Below are 20,963 nucleotides of genomic sequence, written 5' to 3'. Positions count from 1 at the left end.
ACACATTTTTTTAAACTTTAATACCCTAAAATTAGGGGTATCAAAGTGTCAAAAACAAGCGTTAGGGTATCAAAGTTAAGAAGGTTTAAACTTTCAAAAGTGTCAAAAAAAATTAAGATAACAAATTTAAAAAGGTGTAAATTTTAGGGTATCAAAGCATCAACAAACTTCATGGCATTAAGTCAAAGAGATGCAAACTTTAGAGTATCAAAGTGTAAATTGCCATTTTTCACAAAATGAGTTTAAAGAGAGAAATCGTGACCAAGGGATATTCTACCCATTGACACAAATTGTAAGACCTTTATGTCTCGTTTGGTACTCGGGAATAGACTCAAATGAGAATGGAATGGAAATGAAATGGAATGAATGTGGGAATTGAATGAACATTTCCATTCTATTGTTTGGGTGCATTTATAGAATAAAGCTAGAATGAAAATCCAACTCCCATTTCCATGTTTGGTATCTTTAATTCACAAGTGAGAATGAAATCTTATTTTCTAATAATGCCCTTACAATAACATAGATTTTTAAAAAGATAAAAATAAATATTAATGATAATAACTAAATATTTTTATTTATGCGTAGGTTATATTAATCTAGTTATGTATTATACTCATGCACATGTTATCTCTCAGGTATATGTTCTGTTTATATTTTTTTAATCAATGTCACTATCTTCCTGTTCAGCTTTTGGATATCCTTCAAGGTGCGCAGCTCGGGCAGTCGCTCTATGGTGACTATCTTCTTGGGGTTGATCTTTATGTCTCTCTGTATTATCATGAACTCCATGAACTTTCCCGATTGCACCCCAAATGCACACTTGGCAGGATTGAGCTTCATGCGTAATGCCAGAGAGTGGAGAATGTCTCGTTCATATTTGATATGTGGGTTGATGCTTGCTTCGACTTCACCAACAAGTCGTCAACATAAGCTTCCAGATTGTGGCCTATCTGATGCTTGAAGGCCTTGTTGACAAGTCTCGGGTAGGTAGCTCCGCGTTCTTGAGACCGAACAACATCATCTTGTAGCAATAGGTTTCTAAGTTAGTGATAAAGGAGGTCTTCTCCTGATCATGTTCTGCCATGAAGATTCGGTTATAGCCAGAGAAGGCGTCCATGAAGCTAAGCAGCTCGTGCCCTACACTCTCGTCAACCAACTGATCAATTTGAGGCACGGGGTAGCTATCCTTGGGGCAAGCCTTATTAAGGTCGGTGAAGTCAACGCACATCCTCCATTTGTTCAGTGCCTTCTTCACCAACACCACATTAGCCAGCCATTCCGGGTATTGGACTTCCCGAATGAAACCACCTCTGAGGAGTTGTTCGACTTCGTCGGCCGCCGCCTTCTGGCGTTTTGGTTGAGGTGTCTCTTCTTTTATCGCACAGGCTTAGTGTGCCTGTCGACAGCCAGCTCATGGCTTATCACCTCAGGGGGAACCCTCGACATATCTTCGGGTCCCCAGGAGAACACATTAGCGTTTGTCTGTAAGAATACTGGCAATGCTCCTCTCAAGGGCTCAGCTAGGATGGACTTAATCTTGCTCGTCCTTTTCCCTCCGTGATCGATTGGTATCTCCTGAAGGTCTTCCATCGACGTCGTCCTCTGTCGCTCTGTTTCTTTCTCCAACTAGAGGTAAGCTTTCTCAATATATAAGACATCTTGCACGCCTTTATCCTTGGTCGAGAGTAGGTAACAGGACCTGACCTCTCGTTGGTTGCTCCTGGTGACTCCGACTCTATTAGAAGTCAGGAACTTCACCATCTGGTGGTAGGTGGAAGGGACAGCTCGTAAAAAACGGAGGCGGTTCGGCCCAAGATGACATTGTGAGCCGTCTTGAGGTTCATCACCAGGAACTGCACTTGGACGGTGGATTGCCTAGGGTGTTAGCCTCTTTATTTTGATGATGTTTAACAAACAATTTACATCTAATATTGTTTGTCGAGTGTTTATATTTTGTATTCATTATAGACAAACAATATGTTGGAGGTTGGATAAAATTGTGCCATAACGATCATATCCAATGGAGGTTGGCGGAATAGTGGAGTGAAGCAATGCAATTCAAGTTGAAGATCCAAGTTCAAGCTTCATCCGCAAGTTTACCAAGAAGAGCTTATTGAAGATCAAAATCATAGCTTGGGTATATTTTGTTTAGGGTTATATTATGTGTGTTGGTACTTTAAGATCAATTATATACACACACATTTTATTGTTTTCTTTATATATATATATATATATACACTAGGTTTTATGCGCGTACAATGCACGTGGTTAAATACCATAATTTAGTATATTTGGTTTATTTACTAAATAAAATTTGTTTCTCAATTCTACTTTGATGGTTTTTGCTCATTTATGTTACTAAACTTTAGCACTATGATTATTTATTTTCTTTAATGTTCGTTTAAATAAGCTACACCCAATTTAAATTTTTATGTTGATAATTAAATTAATAGAAAACAAATGTAAATAGAAGCCAACTTGAATTATCATGTTATTTGGTCAGACATAAAACCAAGCTTGAACTGATAAAATATAGTGTTATAAAAGTGAAAAACACTTCAAAATGGTGTTATAAAAGGAAGATGAATAATTAAAGCTAATAAAATAAGATGATTGGTTAAAAGTCGGCTAAAACAACACAAAAGAGAATATAGAGCTTGTTCATAATCCTCAATAGACTTTAAAAAAGATCATAAACTAATGATTGGTTTAAAAGAAGTACTATTTGATTAATATTCAAAACTATGGAATAATATTCATACTTTTTAGATTTTGCTATTGTGAGAGCAACATGTTTGGGCTTATATTCAAACTTGTTGGCTCTATAAAAGATAGAAGAATTTGGAGTGCTTAGCTTATATATCGTTAAGAACATATCGATCTATGAAGAATTTTTTCTAATAATGATATTATTACAATGATATTACTAATTAATATTAAATCAATTTTATTATATAAGATTATATAACCCTTTTTAATAAATTATAAAATATATATGGAAACTTTGATGCTTATAGCCAGTAGTTGGACTCCACAAAATAGGTTAACTTTACATTATAGTTTGCTATTTGTAGTACTATTGGCAATGACATTACATTTTCTCTTTATCTTATTATTCATACTTTTCTGATGTAAGTTCTCTTTTGCTAATAATTCAATTGGTTATATTTAGTTATATAAGATTATATAACCCTTTTTAATAAATTATAAAATATAAATGGAAACTTTGATGCTTATAGCCAGTAGTTGGACACCACAAAATAGGTTAACTTTACATTATAGTTTGCTATTTGTAGTACTATTGGCAATAACATTACATTTTCTCTTTATCTTATTATTCATACTTTTCTGATGTAAGTTCTCTTTTGCTAATAATTCAATTGGTTATATTTAGTTTTTATAATATCAGATGTTAGAATATTCTCTTCTATTTAAAAATTGTTGACATGATTTTCTTAACAAATATATACACATAGTATCAATAGTATATGCTTCAGTGCAACTCAAACATTGGCTTGAAGCTATTTAGAATAAGGTCCTTTCTATTCTAGAATGGTAATATAGTGATCACACTGTCTAAAAGTCAAAGAATAAATTTCTACAAAGAAAAAGTAATTTAATATGTCAAATTAAAAACTAATTTATAAAATATACATGAACAGTGCAGATAGCTATAAAAAGTAAGGTATATATATTCATAAAAAAATTATTATGAATAACCAACTGCAATCATCGTAATTTAAGCATAAATAATTATTATTTTAGTTACTAATTTGATATGCATAACTATAGAATAAATCTTCAGCAAAAAATAGAAATTAAGATTGTATTATGTTGTAGGTAAATAAATAAATCTTATTAGATCTCCTCTTTATATTAAATTTAAAATTAATAATTTAAATTATTAAGCACTAAATATTAGCTCATGTGAGAAAGTAAAGTAATCTATGGTCTATATACGTATATTCAATCAATTAAACATATTAAAATTATGATGACCAGAGTCAAAATTATATGGTGGGTTCACATTAAATATAATTTATAAAAAATAGTATATTAAAGTCAAAAATTTTTTAACCACTATATAGATTGTCTGGAAACTTTTGCATATATAAACTATACTGTCTAGGAATAGTGACGTGTATACTTAACTATGGTCTAATAGTCTTAAGAATGACTTATTCTTCAATATCATCATTAATTGATATATATGTGCATTACACTGAAAACATAATAAAAATTTAGAATACTACAAAATAAATACCCTTAAAAGTTTTAAAAAGTATAAAAAAACACCCTAAATTTTATAACTTAAAAATACACAAAACTATTAAACATTACATTAAAATCAAGGAATTTCAAAAAAATCATTGAAAAATTTCAAACTTTAGAGGGCTAATTTGCAATGTACTATACTTTAAGGGTGTTTTTTTATAAATTTTAAATTTAATAGATTTTCAATTAGTTATGTTCTTTTCAACAAAGTTATGAGTAATATTTACCAAGAATTTTTTTTCTAAACCTATACTTTTAAAATGTGTATGATATTTTTTACAAAATTTTAATTTTCTAGGGGTTGTTAGTAATTTTGCATATTCATTAGTATCTATAGGTTAAAGATTCTCATGGTGTTTTTTGTAAATTAAGAATTTTAAGGACTTTTTATAATTTTTTAAACTTATAGGCCTTTTCTACAGATTATAAATTATTTATAGACTATTTATAATTCCTATGCTTTCAATTTACTAATGAATTTAAAAATTCCAGGGTGTTTTTGGTACATTTTGAATTTTAAACATTTGTTTATAATTTTTGAAAATTTAAGGGTATTTTCTATAAATTATAAATTAAGTAGGGGATACTTATAATTCCTATATTTTAATATACTGTTAGGTCAGAAATTATCAGAATTTTTATAAATTTATAATTTTGAGGATTTATTTTACAATTTGTAAAAAGTTTAGAGTGTGCATTGCAAATTCCATAAATTTTAGGAGTTATTTCTGTTATTTTTAGGTTTTTAGTATGTTTATAGGTTTGAAATTTTTAAGGTGTTTTTTATAAATTTTGAACTATTTATGAGTGTTTTTTAATTTTTAAAACTTACAAGATATTTTCTCCAAAGTCAAAAAAACTTTCAGTTTCTAATTAGCATATGTTTTTTAGATTTCTCACTGAATTGAGATAAGTAAAATTTATAATTTTCAAGATGCTTTCATAAAATTTTAAATTTATAGGGGCATTTTTGCAATTAAAAAAACTTAGAGAATATTTTTTTCAAAGTCCAAAAAATTTTAGGTGCTGGCTAGCATATGTTTTTTAGATTTCTATTTGATATGAAATAAATGAAGGATTTAAATTATATGAAACGTATCTATTTATCCAATAACATGTTAAGTCTCATTATAAATAGAATAAATAATTTGATTACCGATTCAAAGAAGATAGGATAATTAGAATAGATTAGAATAACTATGTAATATTTTAAAAAACTATGGGTAATATTGACTAATATTTTAAAAAACTAAGGGTAATATTGACTATAGAAAGATTTTCCTGAACTCGTACTTTTAAAGGGAGTATGATATATATATACACACACACACACACACACACACACACACACACATAAGTTTTGGTTTTATGGTTTTCTAGTTTAAATATGAAACAAATACTTATTTATATACATACATACATGTTTCATAGTTACCATGTATATGAAACAAATACTTATTTATATACATACATACATGTTTCATAGTTACCATGTTTGGTTTTGATAAACAATGTGTTTTGCATACATGTTTCATAGTTACCATGTTTGGTTTTGATAAACAATGTGTTTTGCCACATATACATGAAAATAAACAACACATATACATATATAAATTTTTCATGATTATATGTGAAAATAGTGTATTCTAGTTTATAGACTTAACAATCTTAATATACATCTTCTATTAAGTCTATAAAATTAGTTTATGAAGTTTTAAAATATGGTGTAGTCAAAATGTCAAAACAAGTATGTTTTCATTTTTATGTTTTGGACTATTTTGTAAAATAAAGAGATTTCTCATTTGGAAGGTACTTTTTGAAAACCAGTATTGTAGCATGTGTATTATCATGTCTATAATCATTTTCCAAAGTTTTATAATTTTTGGAATTTATTTGATATTTTTTAACAAGGTACAAAGTTGAAAATTTCTGTGTACATGTTTATGAGTCAACTCATGAACAGTATTGAGTCGACTCACAAACTGCTGCATAATTTATAACTTGTTTCTGATGAGTCAACTCACAATATTATGAGTCGACCCATCAGGTTGAGTCGACTCATGCCTATCATAAGTCGACTCACAAACTATGCTGGAAAATAAGTTTTGTTTCTGATGAGTCGACTCATGATCTTATGAGTCGACCCATGGTTTATGAGTCGACTCATGATTTTTATGAATCGACCTATAAGTTGGATTTTAGCCTGTAATAGCTACTTATGAGTCGACTCATGAACAGTACTGAGTCGACTCATAACACTGTAACAGCTATATTTCAAGACTGTACTGTCTTTGGGTTTTTGGTCTTTTTGCCTAATTTTCTCTTAGCTTTGGGGTTCCTATAAATAGCCCCACATATCCTCGGTTCTAAATAACTCAAAAGAATGTTTTAAGAAAGTTTAACAATGGTTTAAGTTTCGTTTAGTTTTGTTTCAAGTTTGGTTTGTGAAGATACTTTCACAAGAGGAAGTTGAGATCAATTCATTGGTGGTTGAGCTTCAATTCATCACTCTCTCTCTTGTCATCTAGAGAAGTTTTTCTAAACTCAATTCTAGCTTTTATTTATAATTGTTTATTGATTATCATTTCTACAAGCTAGTTTTATTGGCCTTCTTGTTTTGATGATGATTTACAAACAATTTACATCTAATATTGTTTGTCTAGTGTTTGTGTCTTATATTTATTCTAGGCAAACAATATGTTGGAGGTTGGATAGATTGTGCCATAACGATCATATCAAATGGAGGTTGGTAAATATTGTGGTATGAAGCCTACGTAATTCAAGTTCAAGATCCAAGTTCAAGCTTCATCCGCAAGTGTACCAAGTTAAGCTTATTGAAGATCAAGATTGCTTGGGTAACATTTAGTTTAAGTGTTATATTATGTGTGTTAGTACTTTAAGCTCAATATCATATACACACACATTTTATTGGTTTCTATGTATATATATATATAGTTATATATATACACATTTTGGCTTTTTGTTTATCCACAAACAAAGTTTTTACTAGCATATAAATAAATATTTATATTCATACATATTTGTTTTTACGTGGATAAATTGGTTTGGTTTAATTTTATAGATACGAAACAAATATATATTCATATTCATACTCATATGTTTCATATTCTACTGTATTTGTGAAAATACTATATTCATTGTTTATAGACTTCATAACAATAGTTTACATCTTTCTTCAAGTCTATAAAATCATTTTGTATTGTTTCAAAACATGGTTAAGCTAAAATATGTTTACATTTTCATGTTTTGGACTATTTTAAAAAATAATGATATTTCTTATTTGGGAGGTTCTTTTTGAAAACCAGTTTTTGTAGCATGTTTATTATCATGTCTACAATCATTTCCCAAAGTTTCATAATTTTTTAGAATTTATTTGATATTTTTAAATAGGGTTTTAAAATCAGAAAACAACTTTCAAAACCTGTATTTTTATGTATCAGTTCGCGGTCGACCGTCACGGTCGACCGCACCTATGTTTTTTCCTTAGAAGCCAGCAGAAACTTTCGCAGTCGACCGTGGCGGTCGACCGTCAGTCTGTAAGTTTCCATGGTCGACCGCCATGGTCGACTGTAGCCTTTTCTGTTGGTTTCTTAGCTTCGAAAATCTCTCGCGGTCGACCGTAAAAATCTCACGGTCGACCACCGATCGCCCAACGATCACATTTGGTACAGAATCAGATTTTTGATTCGTTGGGGTTTTTGGTCTTTTGTTTGGGGTTTTTGCTGTTGGTTTCTCTTCCTATATAAACCCCTCAAACCCCTTCTACCAGAAAAAACCCAATGGAAAGTTTTAAAGAAGTTTAAAAGAGTTTTAATAAGGGTTTTAGTTGGGTTTAAAGTTTGTTTAGTTTGTTTACCCTTGTGTTATTTGTTTGTATATCCTTACATATCTCATTGCTAGGATATATCATTTTGTTCATATTGCTTATCCTAGCTCATATATCTTGTTGTATTTCATACTTGCTAGGATAACTTATTAATAGTTTTTAATTAATATAAAATCGGATTAGATTAGCATAAGACCCTAATCACCCCTCCTCTAGGGTCTAACAATTGGTATCAGAGCTTGGTACTCTTTGATTTAAGGTCTAACCGCCTTGAGTTAAAGATCCAAGTTATCTTGATCCAAGTTATCTTTTTATGCTAATCTTGTTTAGATTTTATTTGTCTTGCTTGCACATATATATATTTATCATGGACATGAATTGTGCACATTTGTTAGGCTATGAATCAAATGTTGCTCCTAAATTCATCAATTTTTCCTATGCACAATGGGCTTCTAGATTTAAACTATTTGTGCAATCTAAAAATATTAATTTATGGGGAATTATTGATAATGCTTATATTGTACCCACTATGAAGAAATCTAAGTGGAGTAAAAATGACAAAAGATTGTTTACCATGAACAAGATTGTGTTAGAATATATACTTAATGCACTTGATTCTTCTATTTCTAATAAGTTTGTTCATTTTGATAGTGCTTATACCTTATAGAAATTTATTGAAGCACATCAATGGGACTTGGAGGCGATCCGACAAGCTTTGGAGGATCCCGCATCAAGTTCAAAAGGAGCATCATGCACACGAGCATTAGACGATAGCCCTAGTGAGGTTTGCGAGTTTGAACCCGATAATGATTTATCTAGTGATGAACTTGCTTGTGCTAGTGATAAATTATTGCATGCTTTTAACAAATTACAAAATGATTTCATTGAAAGCAAGCATGAAGGTTTAAAATCCGATCATGAGAAGTTAGCTTCCAAATTTGATATCATTTCTCAAGAAAGTATTGCTCTTCAAGAAAACAATGATATGTTAAATTTGAAAAATAATAATTTAAAATTGAATATTGCTAACTTGACTCATGACAAAAATAATACCATGTTAGAAGTAAAGAACATAAAAAATGATACTGCTTCTTTTATAAATGACTATTTATGTTCTACTTCTAATAAAAATGCATATGTGCCAAATGATGAGTTGAATGTTGTTAAAAAACGCATTTTATCTTTAGACTCAACTCTTAATATATACATTAATAACCATAAGAAACTTATGGATAAGTGTGCTAAACTTAGTGTTACAAAATCACCTATACACTATGCACACTTGTGTAGCAAAAATTACAAATGCTCAATTTGCGATCGTAAAGACCACATCGCTAAATTTTGTTATGATGCACACAAATCTTCTAAGGTTAATGCTTCTTGTGCTTCTCATCAAGTTTCTTCATCATATGTACACACACATGCACCAATTGTACATCATAAGCATGCACATGTGTTTAAATGTGATCTATGTGGTCGATTTGGTCATTTGGTAAAGTTTTGCTTTGATTTGAAAAAGATTTCACTTTCGCCAAATAATTTTAAAAGACCACAGAAGTTTAAGTGTGATCATTGTGAGCGTTTTGGTCATTTGACTAAATTTTGTTTTGATTTGAGGAGAGTTTCTCGTTTTGCAAAATAATTTCTAAGATAAACTTATTTTTGCAAATGAGTCCCGTGCACAACCGTTTGGTCAACATAAGCAAATGCCTCATTTTCATTGTACTTATTGCAATCGGAAGGGTCATTTGAGTAATTTTTGTTATGATCGTGTCCGTGCATCACATGCGCCCAAGAGGGTTCATAACCCTAGGGATTTAAGTTTAAATGATAGGGGTCATGTCCCTAACCAATCCGGCACCAAGAATGCTTGGGTGTCAAAATAATTTTTTTAAACCAAGAATTTTAGTATTCTTATTTTTCCTTTTCTTGGTTTTAAAAATTATGTTTTAAAATCTTTTGGTTATGAAAACAATTTTTCTTTGATCAAATCTTTTGTTTTCATGATTATTAGTTTTGATTTTAAATGAGAGGTTTGTAGTAATATATCCTTCGGGTTTATTGAGTGTTTATTCTCAACTCTTGTTTACCGAATGCTAAAATATTTATATGGGTTGATACTAGCTCAAGAGCTAGATATAATTGCCTCTATTGATTTTTGAAAATCAATGATGATTTGGTTTTATGTTCTTATATGATTTACTTGTGATTTATGATTTCATTTGTTGATTTGTTTTTATTGGAAAACTTTTTGCATGATTCTCATGTTCCTCTTTTGATTTCATAAATCTATTTTTATACACTATGTTTTTATAGTTGTGTAATGAGACACTTCTTTCATAAATAATATATCTATATGTGTCCTTATTATCCTCTTGTATATGAGTAATATTTAGCATATTTTTAATCTATGTTTGCTCACATGTTTTGCCTTGGTCTTTACTTCATATACTCCATATGGCATTTTGATAGGGGGAGTCTTCCCTTTTCTATTATTGTTTTTTATACTCACCCATGCATATTGATAGGGGGAGCTTTCGCTCTCTTCATTCTTTTGTTTTCCCCTTTTTGATGTTGTCAAAGGGGAAGAAAATATTATGAGTATATTCTTTTTTGTTTATATGCATGATATATTATACTTTGTATATTCATTTCCTTTCATACATATATCATTTTTTAAATTGTTTGTCATCATAAAAAAGGAGGTGATTGTTAGCCTTCTTGTTTTGATGATCATTTACAAACAATTTACATATAATATTGTTTGTCTAGTGTTTGTATCTTATATTTATTCTAGGCAAACAATATGTTAGAGGTTGGATGGATTGCGCCATAACGATCATATCAAATGGAGGTTGGCGGGTATTGTGGTATGAAGCCTACGTAATTCAAGTTCAAGATCCAAGTTCAAGCTTCATTCGCAAGTGTACCAAGTCAAGCTTATTGAAGATCAAGATTGCTTGGGTAACATTTAGTTTAAGTGTTATATTATGTGTGTTAGTACTTTAAGCTCAATATCATATACACACACATTTTATTGGTTTCTATGTATATATATATATAGTTATATATATACACATTTTGGCTTTTTGTTTATCCACAAACAAAGTTTTTACTAGCATATAAATAAATATTTATATTCATACATGTTTGTTTTTATGTGGATAATTTAGTGCATTATATGTGTATTTTGATAAAATACTACATTCATTGTTTATAGACTTCATAACAATAGTTTATATCTTTCTTCAAGTCTATAAAATCATTTTGTATTATTTCAAAACATGGTTAAGCTAAAATATGTTTACATTTTCATGTTTTGGACTATTTTGCAAAATAATGATATTTCTCATTTGGGAGGTCCTTTTTGAAAACCATTTTTTAACATGTTTATTATCATGTCTACAATCATTTTCCAAAGTTTCATAATTTTTGGAATTTATTTGATATTTTTAAACAAGGTTTTAAAATCAGAAAATAACTTTCAAAACCTGTATTTTCATGTATCAGTTCGCGGTCGAACGTCACGGTCGACCGCGCCCATGTTTTTCCCTCAGAAGCTAGCAGAAACTTTCGCGGTCGACCGTGACGGTCGATCGTCAGTCTGTAAGTTTCCACGGTCGACCGTAGCCTTTTCTGTTGGTTTCTCAGCTTCGAAAATCCCTCGCGGTCGACCGCGAAAATCTCACGGTCGACCGCCGATCGCCCAACGATCACATTTGGTACAGAATCAGATTTCTGATTCGTTGGATTTTTTGGTCTTTTGTTTGGGTTTTTTGCTGTTGGTTTCTCTTCCTATATAAATCCCTCAAACCCCTTCTACTAGAAAAAACCCAATGGAAAGTTTTAAAGAAGTTTAAAAGAGTTTTAACAAGGGTTTTAGTTGGGTTTAAAGTTTGTTTAGTTTGTTTATCCATGTGTTATTTGTTTGTATATCCTTGCATATCTCATTGCTAGGATATATCTTTTTGTTCATATTGCTTATCCTAGCTCATATATCTTGTTATATTTCATACTTGCTAGGATAACTTATTAATAGTTTTAATTGACATAAAATCGGATTAGATTAGCATAATACCCTAATCACCCCCCTCTAGGGGCTAACAAGTTTTTCATAATTGAGCTTAGTTTTGATTTACTCATTGTTTACACACACAACCTATTGAGCTTATTGTATTTACATTCATAGTATAATTTGGGTTGTGGGGAGTGTATCATTGAGTGTGAGCTTATATTGTGTTTTCATCCATATTAGAGAACAATTATTTGTTGTATTGTGCTTATTGTGAGATTCACTTTGTATTGCACTAGTATACCGAGAGGAGTGTGTGGTGAGAGACGTGGTCACTTTCCAAGAGGAGTAGGGTCGGTAGTAAAGCTTAGAGAGAGGTGATAATTCCGAGCACTTGAGGAAAGACACATGCTAGAAACCAACACTTGAATGGTTTGGAGTGTAGTTACATTATGAGATTGTGAACGTTGATCAGTGAGCGTTGAAAACCGATATTGTGTGGTGTAAACGTTATTCGGGTGAGCGTAGAAAACCCGATTGTGATAGTGAAGATCTCCTCGAGGTGAGGAGCGGAGACGTAGGTCGTGGGGACCGAACTCCATGAATATATCGTTTGTTTGTGATTGCATTGGCGCACTTATTTTTATGTTCATATCTTATATCACCTTTGTATATTGCTTGTTGCTTATATTACCCACTATCTAGTTTAGATTGTTTACCCTTGTGTTATTTGTACATCCTCGTATATATATCATAGTATATCTCATTGCTAGGATATTTCTCTTTGTTCATATTGCATATTCTTGCTCATATCATATTGTATATCTATCTTGCAATAACAATATTTGAATTAGTTTTAAATTGGTATAAAATCGAATTAGATTAGCATAAGATCCTAATCACCCTCCCCTCTAGGGTCTAACATAGGGTACTCTTCAATTGTTAGGGGAGAGTGATCATCCCTTCCGGCAAGAGAGAGTGCCCAGTGAATCCAATAAGGGAGCCTCTACAGGGGAGTAGCCAGGATTTGTCGATGCCCATCTGATTAAAGGTGTTGATATACAAGATGTCCACCAAGCTTCCCGTGTCGACCATGATCCTCTTCACTTGGTAGCCATCTATCCTAGCTGTTATGACGATAGGGTCATCATGAGGCGTCTCAATGCCTTGCAGGTCATCATCCCCAAAAGAGATAGGCTCCTCTGCTCTCATCCTCTTGTCACCTTGGTCGATCTGCAGTGCCCTCTTAGTATATCTTTTTTGGGCATTGTTGGACGACCCTCCAGCAGTGGGACCGTCACTGATAACGTTGATGGCTAGGCTCCAGAGGTCAACTATCTTAGTGCGGTCAAGGACGAGGTGATCGCGAGTAGGATATTATATCTGCCTTGGTTGGGAGAGCTTCCCTCCGGTCTCTCAAAGAGACGAGGTTCTTCAAGTACCCTCTCTCAATCAAATCCTCGATGCTCATCTTCAAGATACGATAGTCATTGGTGAGATGACTGTGATCCTTGTGGTAGCAAAAAAATTGCTTGATGTTTCGGCTCTGGGGATCCGATCTCATCTTAGGAGCAGGCTCTTTGAGGTACCTCTCCTTTTGGACTCTGGTGAGATCTTCTATGAGAGAGGTGTTGAGGACCGTGAGAGCGGGCCTTGGTGCTTGGTCCCTTCGTCGGTCCCTCATGTCAAACCGATTGGAGCAAGAGTCGACTCTCGAGGGTCTCTCGGCTACTCCTACCAAGGGAGCCTCTGGCCGACTTTGATGTCGACGCCACCACCGTGATTGCTGCTAGTTGGACAATGCAAATGACACTGCTAGGCCGGCCATTGCTAGTGAAGTGGTGGTTGTGGGGGTCTCTGTGGCCCTGACTATCGCCTTATTAGCTCGGGCATCTTCCATGCTCATGTACCTTTGAGCTTTAGCCATCAACTGCTCATAGTTGGAGACTGGCTTCTTAGTAAGAGAGTCGGCCAACTCGTTGCTTTGTAAGCCGACACGAGGGCGGACGTAGCGACCACACTCCCTGGGTCATTGACCTCCAGCCTCCTCATCTGGAACCTCTTGAAGTAGGCTCGAAGGCTATCTCCCCCTTGTCTCATCTGGATCAACACATGAGGAGGGGGGGGGGGAGTTTCTGCTTCAGTGAGAAAGTAGTGTATGAACTTTTGGCTGAGTTGTTAGAATCTGCTGATAGACTTCTTCTCAAGGACGTTCCATTAGAGCTTGGCACTACCCAAAAGAGTGATGAGAAAGCATCGATAGATAACTACCTCTGATGCTTGGAGCATGCTCATCACATCATAGTAGTTCTGAACATGCACGGAGGGATCTCCTTCGCCTTTGTACTTTTTCACACGAGGCATCTTGAACTTGTCACATGGGGGCATTTATGAGGTCGTCGGAGAGGGGGTTGTTACCCCAATAACATTGGCGATCGGTCTATACACCCGATCATATTCAGAGGCCCCTATGGCGACAGAGGGCGCTAGAGAGGCACGGTGGTGCAAGAGTCTTAGAGACTGCTCTCTTGGTGTGGTCCCCAAGGTGACGAGGGTCGGGACTCGTGCTGGTGACTTCTGGATGAGAGAGGAGACGTCGGCGATACTCTCCAGGGTGAGTCGACCGATGAGGTGGCGGCATCGCATACTCAACGCGATCCCTCAACTGCTTGGTAGCAGCATGAGGAGTTCGATGTTGGACTACTTGCTATGCTCTGGAAGGAGGGCGAGTCTCCGACCGCATGTCCCCAGAAAGCGGGTGGATAGCTGAGGTAGCTTGCTGCGTCTGTGGAAGTCGGCTGAAAGTGAAAGCATCGAGTTGTTGTTGGAGAGATTAAGAAATCTAATGAGTTGTTTCTTCAAGCTGAGCTCGAGTAACATAGCTCTGATGTGGCCATACATGGTGAGACTGGTCAGTCATATCCTCAGAACCAAATATGTTTTCTCGAAAAAGAAAGAAGACCCCACGGTGGGCACCAAACTATTGATGTTAAGTAATCAAATAGTCAATTATATGGGGATGGATGAGATTGATGAGGGGTCACTCGCTTCTCTGAATATCTGGTTTTGAGTTGAGTGACTGAAACTTGCACAAGTAGAAACTCGTGAGAGGACGGGGACTGGTTCCCCCATGGTTCCTCCGACGGTCAAGTTAGTTGGTGAACTTGAGTGAGAAAAAATGAAGAACCACGTGAGTTCTTTTGTGCAATGTTATTAGCAGATGTAGCTTAGAATAGTTTAGATCAGAGATTAGATCTTAGAAGATCAGCCTCCTTTCATGTTAGAATAGCGTCTCTATTTATAGTGGTGCCAAAAGGGTAGAATCGTTATTCGGCCGAGTATAGGATGGTGGTGAAGAAGCATGGGCTGACGGCTGCGTCAGCACCTACTTTACACGCGTCACTCGGCGAGTGGAGGAGAGATCACCTCAGCATTAAATAAAAAGTGATCGGAGGCATAACGTTGCCGACATAGTCCGATGAGTCATGAAGACTATCGGGGCTAGAGGTATGATGACGCCTGTCAAGCATTAAATGTGATGTCACTATTGTGTCAGCAGGAGAGACTCGAGGTTGAAGTCGTTCTCTGGCTTAGCCGAGAAGTAACACCTTTCGAGTCGACCTCGCAAGGCATCAAATAAATGGTCTAGTGGGCTCGTTGTGAGTCGTCTTTGACGAGAGGGCTGACAAGTTCCGCCATTCGAGTCGACATAAGAGGATGCCGACTCGGTGAGTCGGCTAAGTAGGGATCTTTGTTGTTGTTGGCCGCCAATTTGATTGGGGCACTGCATACAGAAATACACCCGTCCGTTATTTGGCGAAGGGCTGCACTTTGGCGACTAAAAACACCATAACACTATCTTTTCTGATTTTTATAATTACTTGTGTGTCTCTTTAAAATATTAATAGAATGCAAGACATCATAAAAATTACGTAACATGTAAAAATCTATAAAATTAAAAACATTTCTATTAGAAAATATTCTCTATGATTCACAAAAAATAAATAAATCATTTACACAAATTACCCAAAAAATTATCTCAAATTCTCCATGCTTTATCTGACTTTTTGTAATTATCAGATTGAAAATTTGGTGGGTGCTTAAGACTATTCTAGGAATAAATATTTTGAATTATTAAGATTATTCTATGGATATTTTAATACCTTATATCTCATCTAATTGCCATGTTTTATTTGATTATTTTATGTTCTAGGATTTAGCTCAATGTATTCTTCAGTTCATACCAGATCTATCAGGAAAGGGAATCGGTACCAAATCTCACTGGGGGAGGGGATCAGGTGAATGTTGGTCACCTCTTTTAAATAATCTCTAATATGAATTAGAAATTTTAAAATAAAAGTCATGCACACCGTTATTTTGTATTTCATTTATACGAAAAAAACTACTGGGTCAAGTTATCTAATTTTAAAGGAGCAACAACTCAAAGCAAGTAAACTATAGAGGCACATGCATAACCAAAAATAAACCTATGGATAACAAAAAGGACAAATTTTAAAAAGCACCTACTTTTTTAAATTAAATAGCAAAAACGACCCATGTAAAAATAATGAGCAAAACCGACCCTTTTCGTTTGAAAAGGGTCGGTTTTGCTATGTAAGGTAGAATTTGTGAAATGCACGGGACTGCTAGTCCCGTGCATTTCATTTCATTTTCTTCGTTGCTCTGTCGTCGTTCCCTCGTCCTTTTCACACTCAAATTCCCTTGCCGACCATTCTACCCTCCTCTGATCTCAATTCCTAGAGCTAAAATGCTCCGATTCTCAATCTCATCCTCCTTGCTTCAATCCTCCATCTCCACAATATCGATGTCCTCTTCAAAACCAAAATGTGAGAAATCCAAAAGTTCTAACCTGATCAAATAATTTGCAAAGTGAGGGAGTGCTGAGCCAAACAAGCCCCATCTTGTGCGGACGGCGTCGAAGGAGCTGGAGGCGCCGCCCGAGGCAGCGAGATGAAGGCGGAGGCGAAGGGGGAGAGGGAGGTGAGGAGGCCGTGGTGCTTCATAGAGCGAATGGCGTCCCACATGGGCTCGAAAGTGGATTCTGCGAGGATGTCGACCATCAGGGGGCAGGAGAAGGGGCAGAGGCGAGGTTCTTGAGGCTGGACCACCTGAAGAATTTGACGGGGGGGGGGGGGGAGTAGAGGTGGGAGGGATGGAGTCACGTAGAGGGGGAGGGTGCGGGCTGCAGTTGGCTAGGGTTTGTCGATGTCGGAGCCTAGGATGCGGGTCAGGAGGTCGACGAGGGTGCGAACCGCGGGTCGGGGTGGTGGCGATGGCTGCGACAGCCATCGTTGAGCGGAGGGAGTGGGGCTAGGGTTTTGTGGGCGGGCGAGATCGGTGAGGGTCGGGGCGGCGGCGAGCGGAGGCCATGTCCTCTTCAAAATTTTTATGGTATTCTTCTTAGCGGATTTGGGGAGAAAAATGGGCGTCAGGTGAGGTAAGTGGCAAAATCGACCTTTTTTTGCACGGTACTACTAGTCTCATGCAAAAAAGGTCGATTTTGCTAATTTTATTGTTAAATGGTCGATGTTACCTATTAAAATTGAAAAAAGATCGTTTTTCAAAATTTGTCCTAACAAAAAATATCAGATACGTAAATGAAAGAAACCAAACCCTGTGGTTTCGTGGGGGCCACACCACGTGAACGTGAAGTTCACATCTTTGATTTCGTTTGGGTACAAGGCATTTTTTGGTTTCGTTTCGCGTACCCGAAGCCCAAGTTGAGCTTTATAAATCAACAGTGTGTTTAGCCTAGGTTTTTTCGGTGCAAGGATTTGTTTAGTGGAGATTTTTTGGCGGCTGCGGCAGAGAGCAAACAGTGAGCAGTTTTTGGTTTTTTTCTTTTTGTAGTTGCAGTTGAGGAGATTTTGTGTAGTCTCTTTTAGGGTTTTGTGCATCCCTTTGAGAGAGCTTTGTGAGGGATTTGAGAGTGTTGTGTGAGGGTTTAGTTTGTGAGTGATTGTAAACCCTAGTTGTAATCTCTCCCTCTATTAGTAGATCTCCCCCCTCCTTGCCCCGTGGACGTAGGCAATTTGCCGAACCACGTAAAAATTGGTTGTACTGCTTTTGTGTGATTTGTAATAACTTTTAGGATCCCTCGACAGGTCAGTCCTAGAACTGATGAGAGGAAGAGCCGATATCTCACTTTGTTGAGATATCCGCTTCAGATTCTTATCTCCCTCCCCCCTCCTTGCCCCGTGGACGTAGGCAATTTGCCGAACCACGTTAAAATTGGTTGTACTGCTTTTGTGTGATTTGTAATAGCTTTTAGGGTCCCTCGACGCGCAGTCCTAGAGCTGACGAGAGGAAGAGCTAATATCCTACTTTGATAGGATATAGGCTTCAGATTCTTGTTCCCTTTGAGAAACAAGAATTCTTATTGCGACCTGACTCTCTTGTTGTGCTGCCGAAGTGCTGCCGAAATTTCCGCTGCGCGCAACAAGTGGTATCAGAGCCCAGATTTCAGATCTAGGGTTTTTTGGTGGAGGAAGATTCTTGTGTGAAGCTTAGTTCTTGGAGTTCTCGGCTTCGGTGGAGATAGCATTAGGAGTTGCCGTTGGAGATTTCGCTTTCCTCGTGTGGATAGGAGATCTATTTGGAATCCGATCTAGGGTTCAGTTGGGTGGTTCCTAATTCTATCAAATTTGTTCTTTCTCTACAATTTGGAGTTAGTTCGCAATGGGAGAAGAAGGTGAAAGCAGCAAATCAATGGCGAGTACAATACAAGTTGGTTTTCAAAACACCAAAATTAGTGTGGTGAAATATGACGGAAAAATCAACTTTGGTTTGTGGATGAGCGACGTACAGGATGCGCTTAATGCTCAGAATTTGGAAGAGACCATCATGATCCACGAGAGGCCACCTAAATATGATGAGGCGGTATGGGAGAAAATGAATAGGAACGCTTGTGGGGTGATCAGGTCCTGTTTGGAACAGGAGCTGAAATATGATGTGATTGGGGTGACGTCTGCAATGAAGATGTGGGAAATTCTCAACAATAAGTTTCTCACAAAGAGTGTTGAGAACATGTTGCACTTGCTGCGAAGACTCTTCAGATTTCAGATGTCCAGAGGCACCTCGCTAGCGGCTCATGTGAACAACTACACTGAGTTATTGTCGGACTTGGCGAATGTTGATAAGAAGATATCGGATGAGTATAATGCGATTATTTTGTTGGGCTCCTTACCGGATGAGGAGTATGATACCTTCGTGCTCACTTTGTTGAACGGGAGATCTTCTATCAGCTATAGTGAAGTGACTAATGCTTTAACGAACTACGATTTGAGGAGGAAGGACAATGAGACTTCCCGCGCTAGTACTTCAGGAGAGGCCTTGTCGACAAGAGGTAGAAGCCCATATCCGAAAGGTGGTAATAGAGGAAGGTCAAAGTCTAGAGGCCGCCACCAATTAACAAAGAACCAATGTGCATTCTGCAAGGAGCAGGGACATTGGAAGAGAGACTGCCCGAAGCTCAAGGAGAAAGAGAATGGCAAGAAAAAGGGCCCGAAGGCCAATGAGGTGAATATTACGAAAGGCGATGATTCCGATGATTCGTGCTTTTCTCTACTGATTACTCCGGAGGTGAACCATGTGGATGCATCAGATTGGATGCTTGATTCCGGCGCTACTTTTCATGTGACCCCTAGGCGAGACTGGTTTGCATCTTTTAAGAAAGTCGACGGGGGCGTTGTTGTCATGGGAAATGATCAATCCTGTAGCGTTTGTGGGATAGGTACTGTGCGGATTAGGATGCACGATGGAGTAGTCCGTGAGTTAAAAGAGGTGAGATTTGTTCCTCAACTGAAGAAAAATCTTATCTCAGTTGGAGCTTTGGAGAAGAAGGGATTCAAGGTGACTTTCGAAAACGCTGTAGCGAAGGTTACTAAGGGATCATTGGTGGTGATGAAGGGAGTCCGAAATCGGAATTTGTATTATCTGAAGGGAAGCACCGAGATTGGCCAGGTTGCTTCGGCTATTTCAGAAGCGGACATGAGCAGACTTTGGCACTATAGATTGGGGCACACAGGTGAAAAGTCACTGCAGGCATTGTGCAAGCAGGGGCTATTGAAGGGAGCCAAGAGTGGGAAGATTGAGTTCTGTGAGCACTGTGTTCTTGGCAAGAAGACGAAGGTAAAGTTCGGGACTGCCATTCATCAGACGAGGGGCATCCTGGACTACGTGCACACAGACGTTTGGGGTCCCACCAAGACTGCATCACTTGGTGGTCGACATTGGTTCGTCACTTTTGTAGATGACTATTCTAGGCGTTGTTGGGTGTACACCATGACGAAGAAGAGTGAAGTCCTAGATTTGTTTGTGGAGTGGAAGAAAAGATTGGAACTGCAGACTGGGAGAAAGATCAAGACGCTGCGATCCGACAACGGTGGTGAGTATACTTCTGACTCCTTTCAGCAGCTATGTCGAGACGAGGGCATAGAGAGACACTTCACGGTTAGTCATACACCGTAACAAAATGGGGGTGGCAGAGAGGTTGAATCGGTCTTTACTGGAGAAGATCCGATGCTTATTGTCGCAAAGTGGTTTGGAGAAGATCTTTTGGGCTGAGACACTTACATATGCGAGCCACCTCATTAATAGGCTACCTTCATCTGCGATTGAGGGGAAGACCCCTATGGAGATGTGGTCGGGAAAGCCAGCACATGACTATGACCAGCTCAAGGTATTTGGGTGCCCTGCATATTATCATGTTAGAACTGATAAATTAGAACCTCGAGCTAGGAAGGCCATATTTGTAAGATTCAAGCGTGGTGTCAAGGGATACAAGCTTTGAGATCCAGTTGATAAGAA

The sequence above is a fragment of the Asparagus officinalis genome, chromosome 8, assembly GCF_001876935.1.
Source record: "Asparagus officinalis chromosome 8, Aspof.V1, whole genome shotgun sequence".
Classification (NCBI taxonomy): domain Eukaryota; kingdom Viridiplantae; phylum Streptophyta; class Magnoliopsida; order Asparagales; family Asparagaceae; genus Asparagus; species Asparagus officinalis.
The sequence above is the reverse complement of the archived record's forward strand: the minus strand, read 5'-3'. Positions refer to the sequence as shown.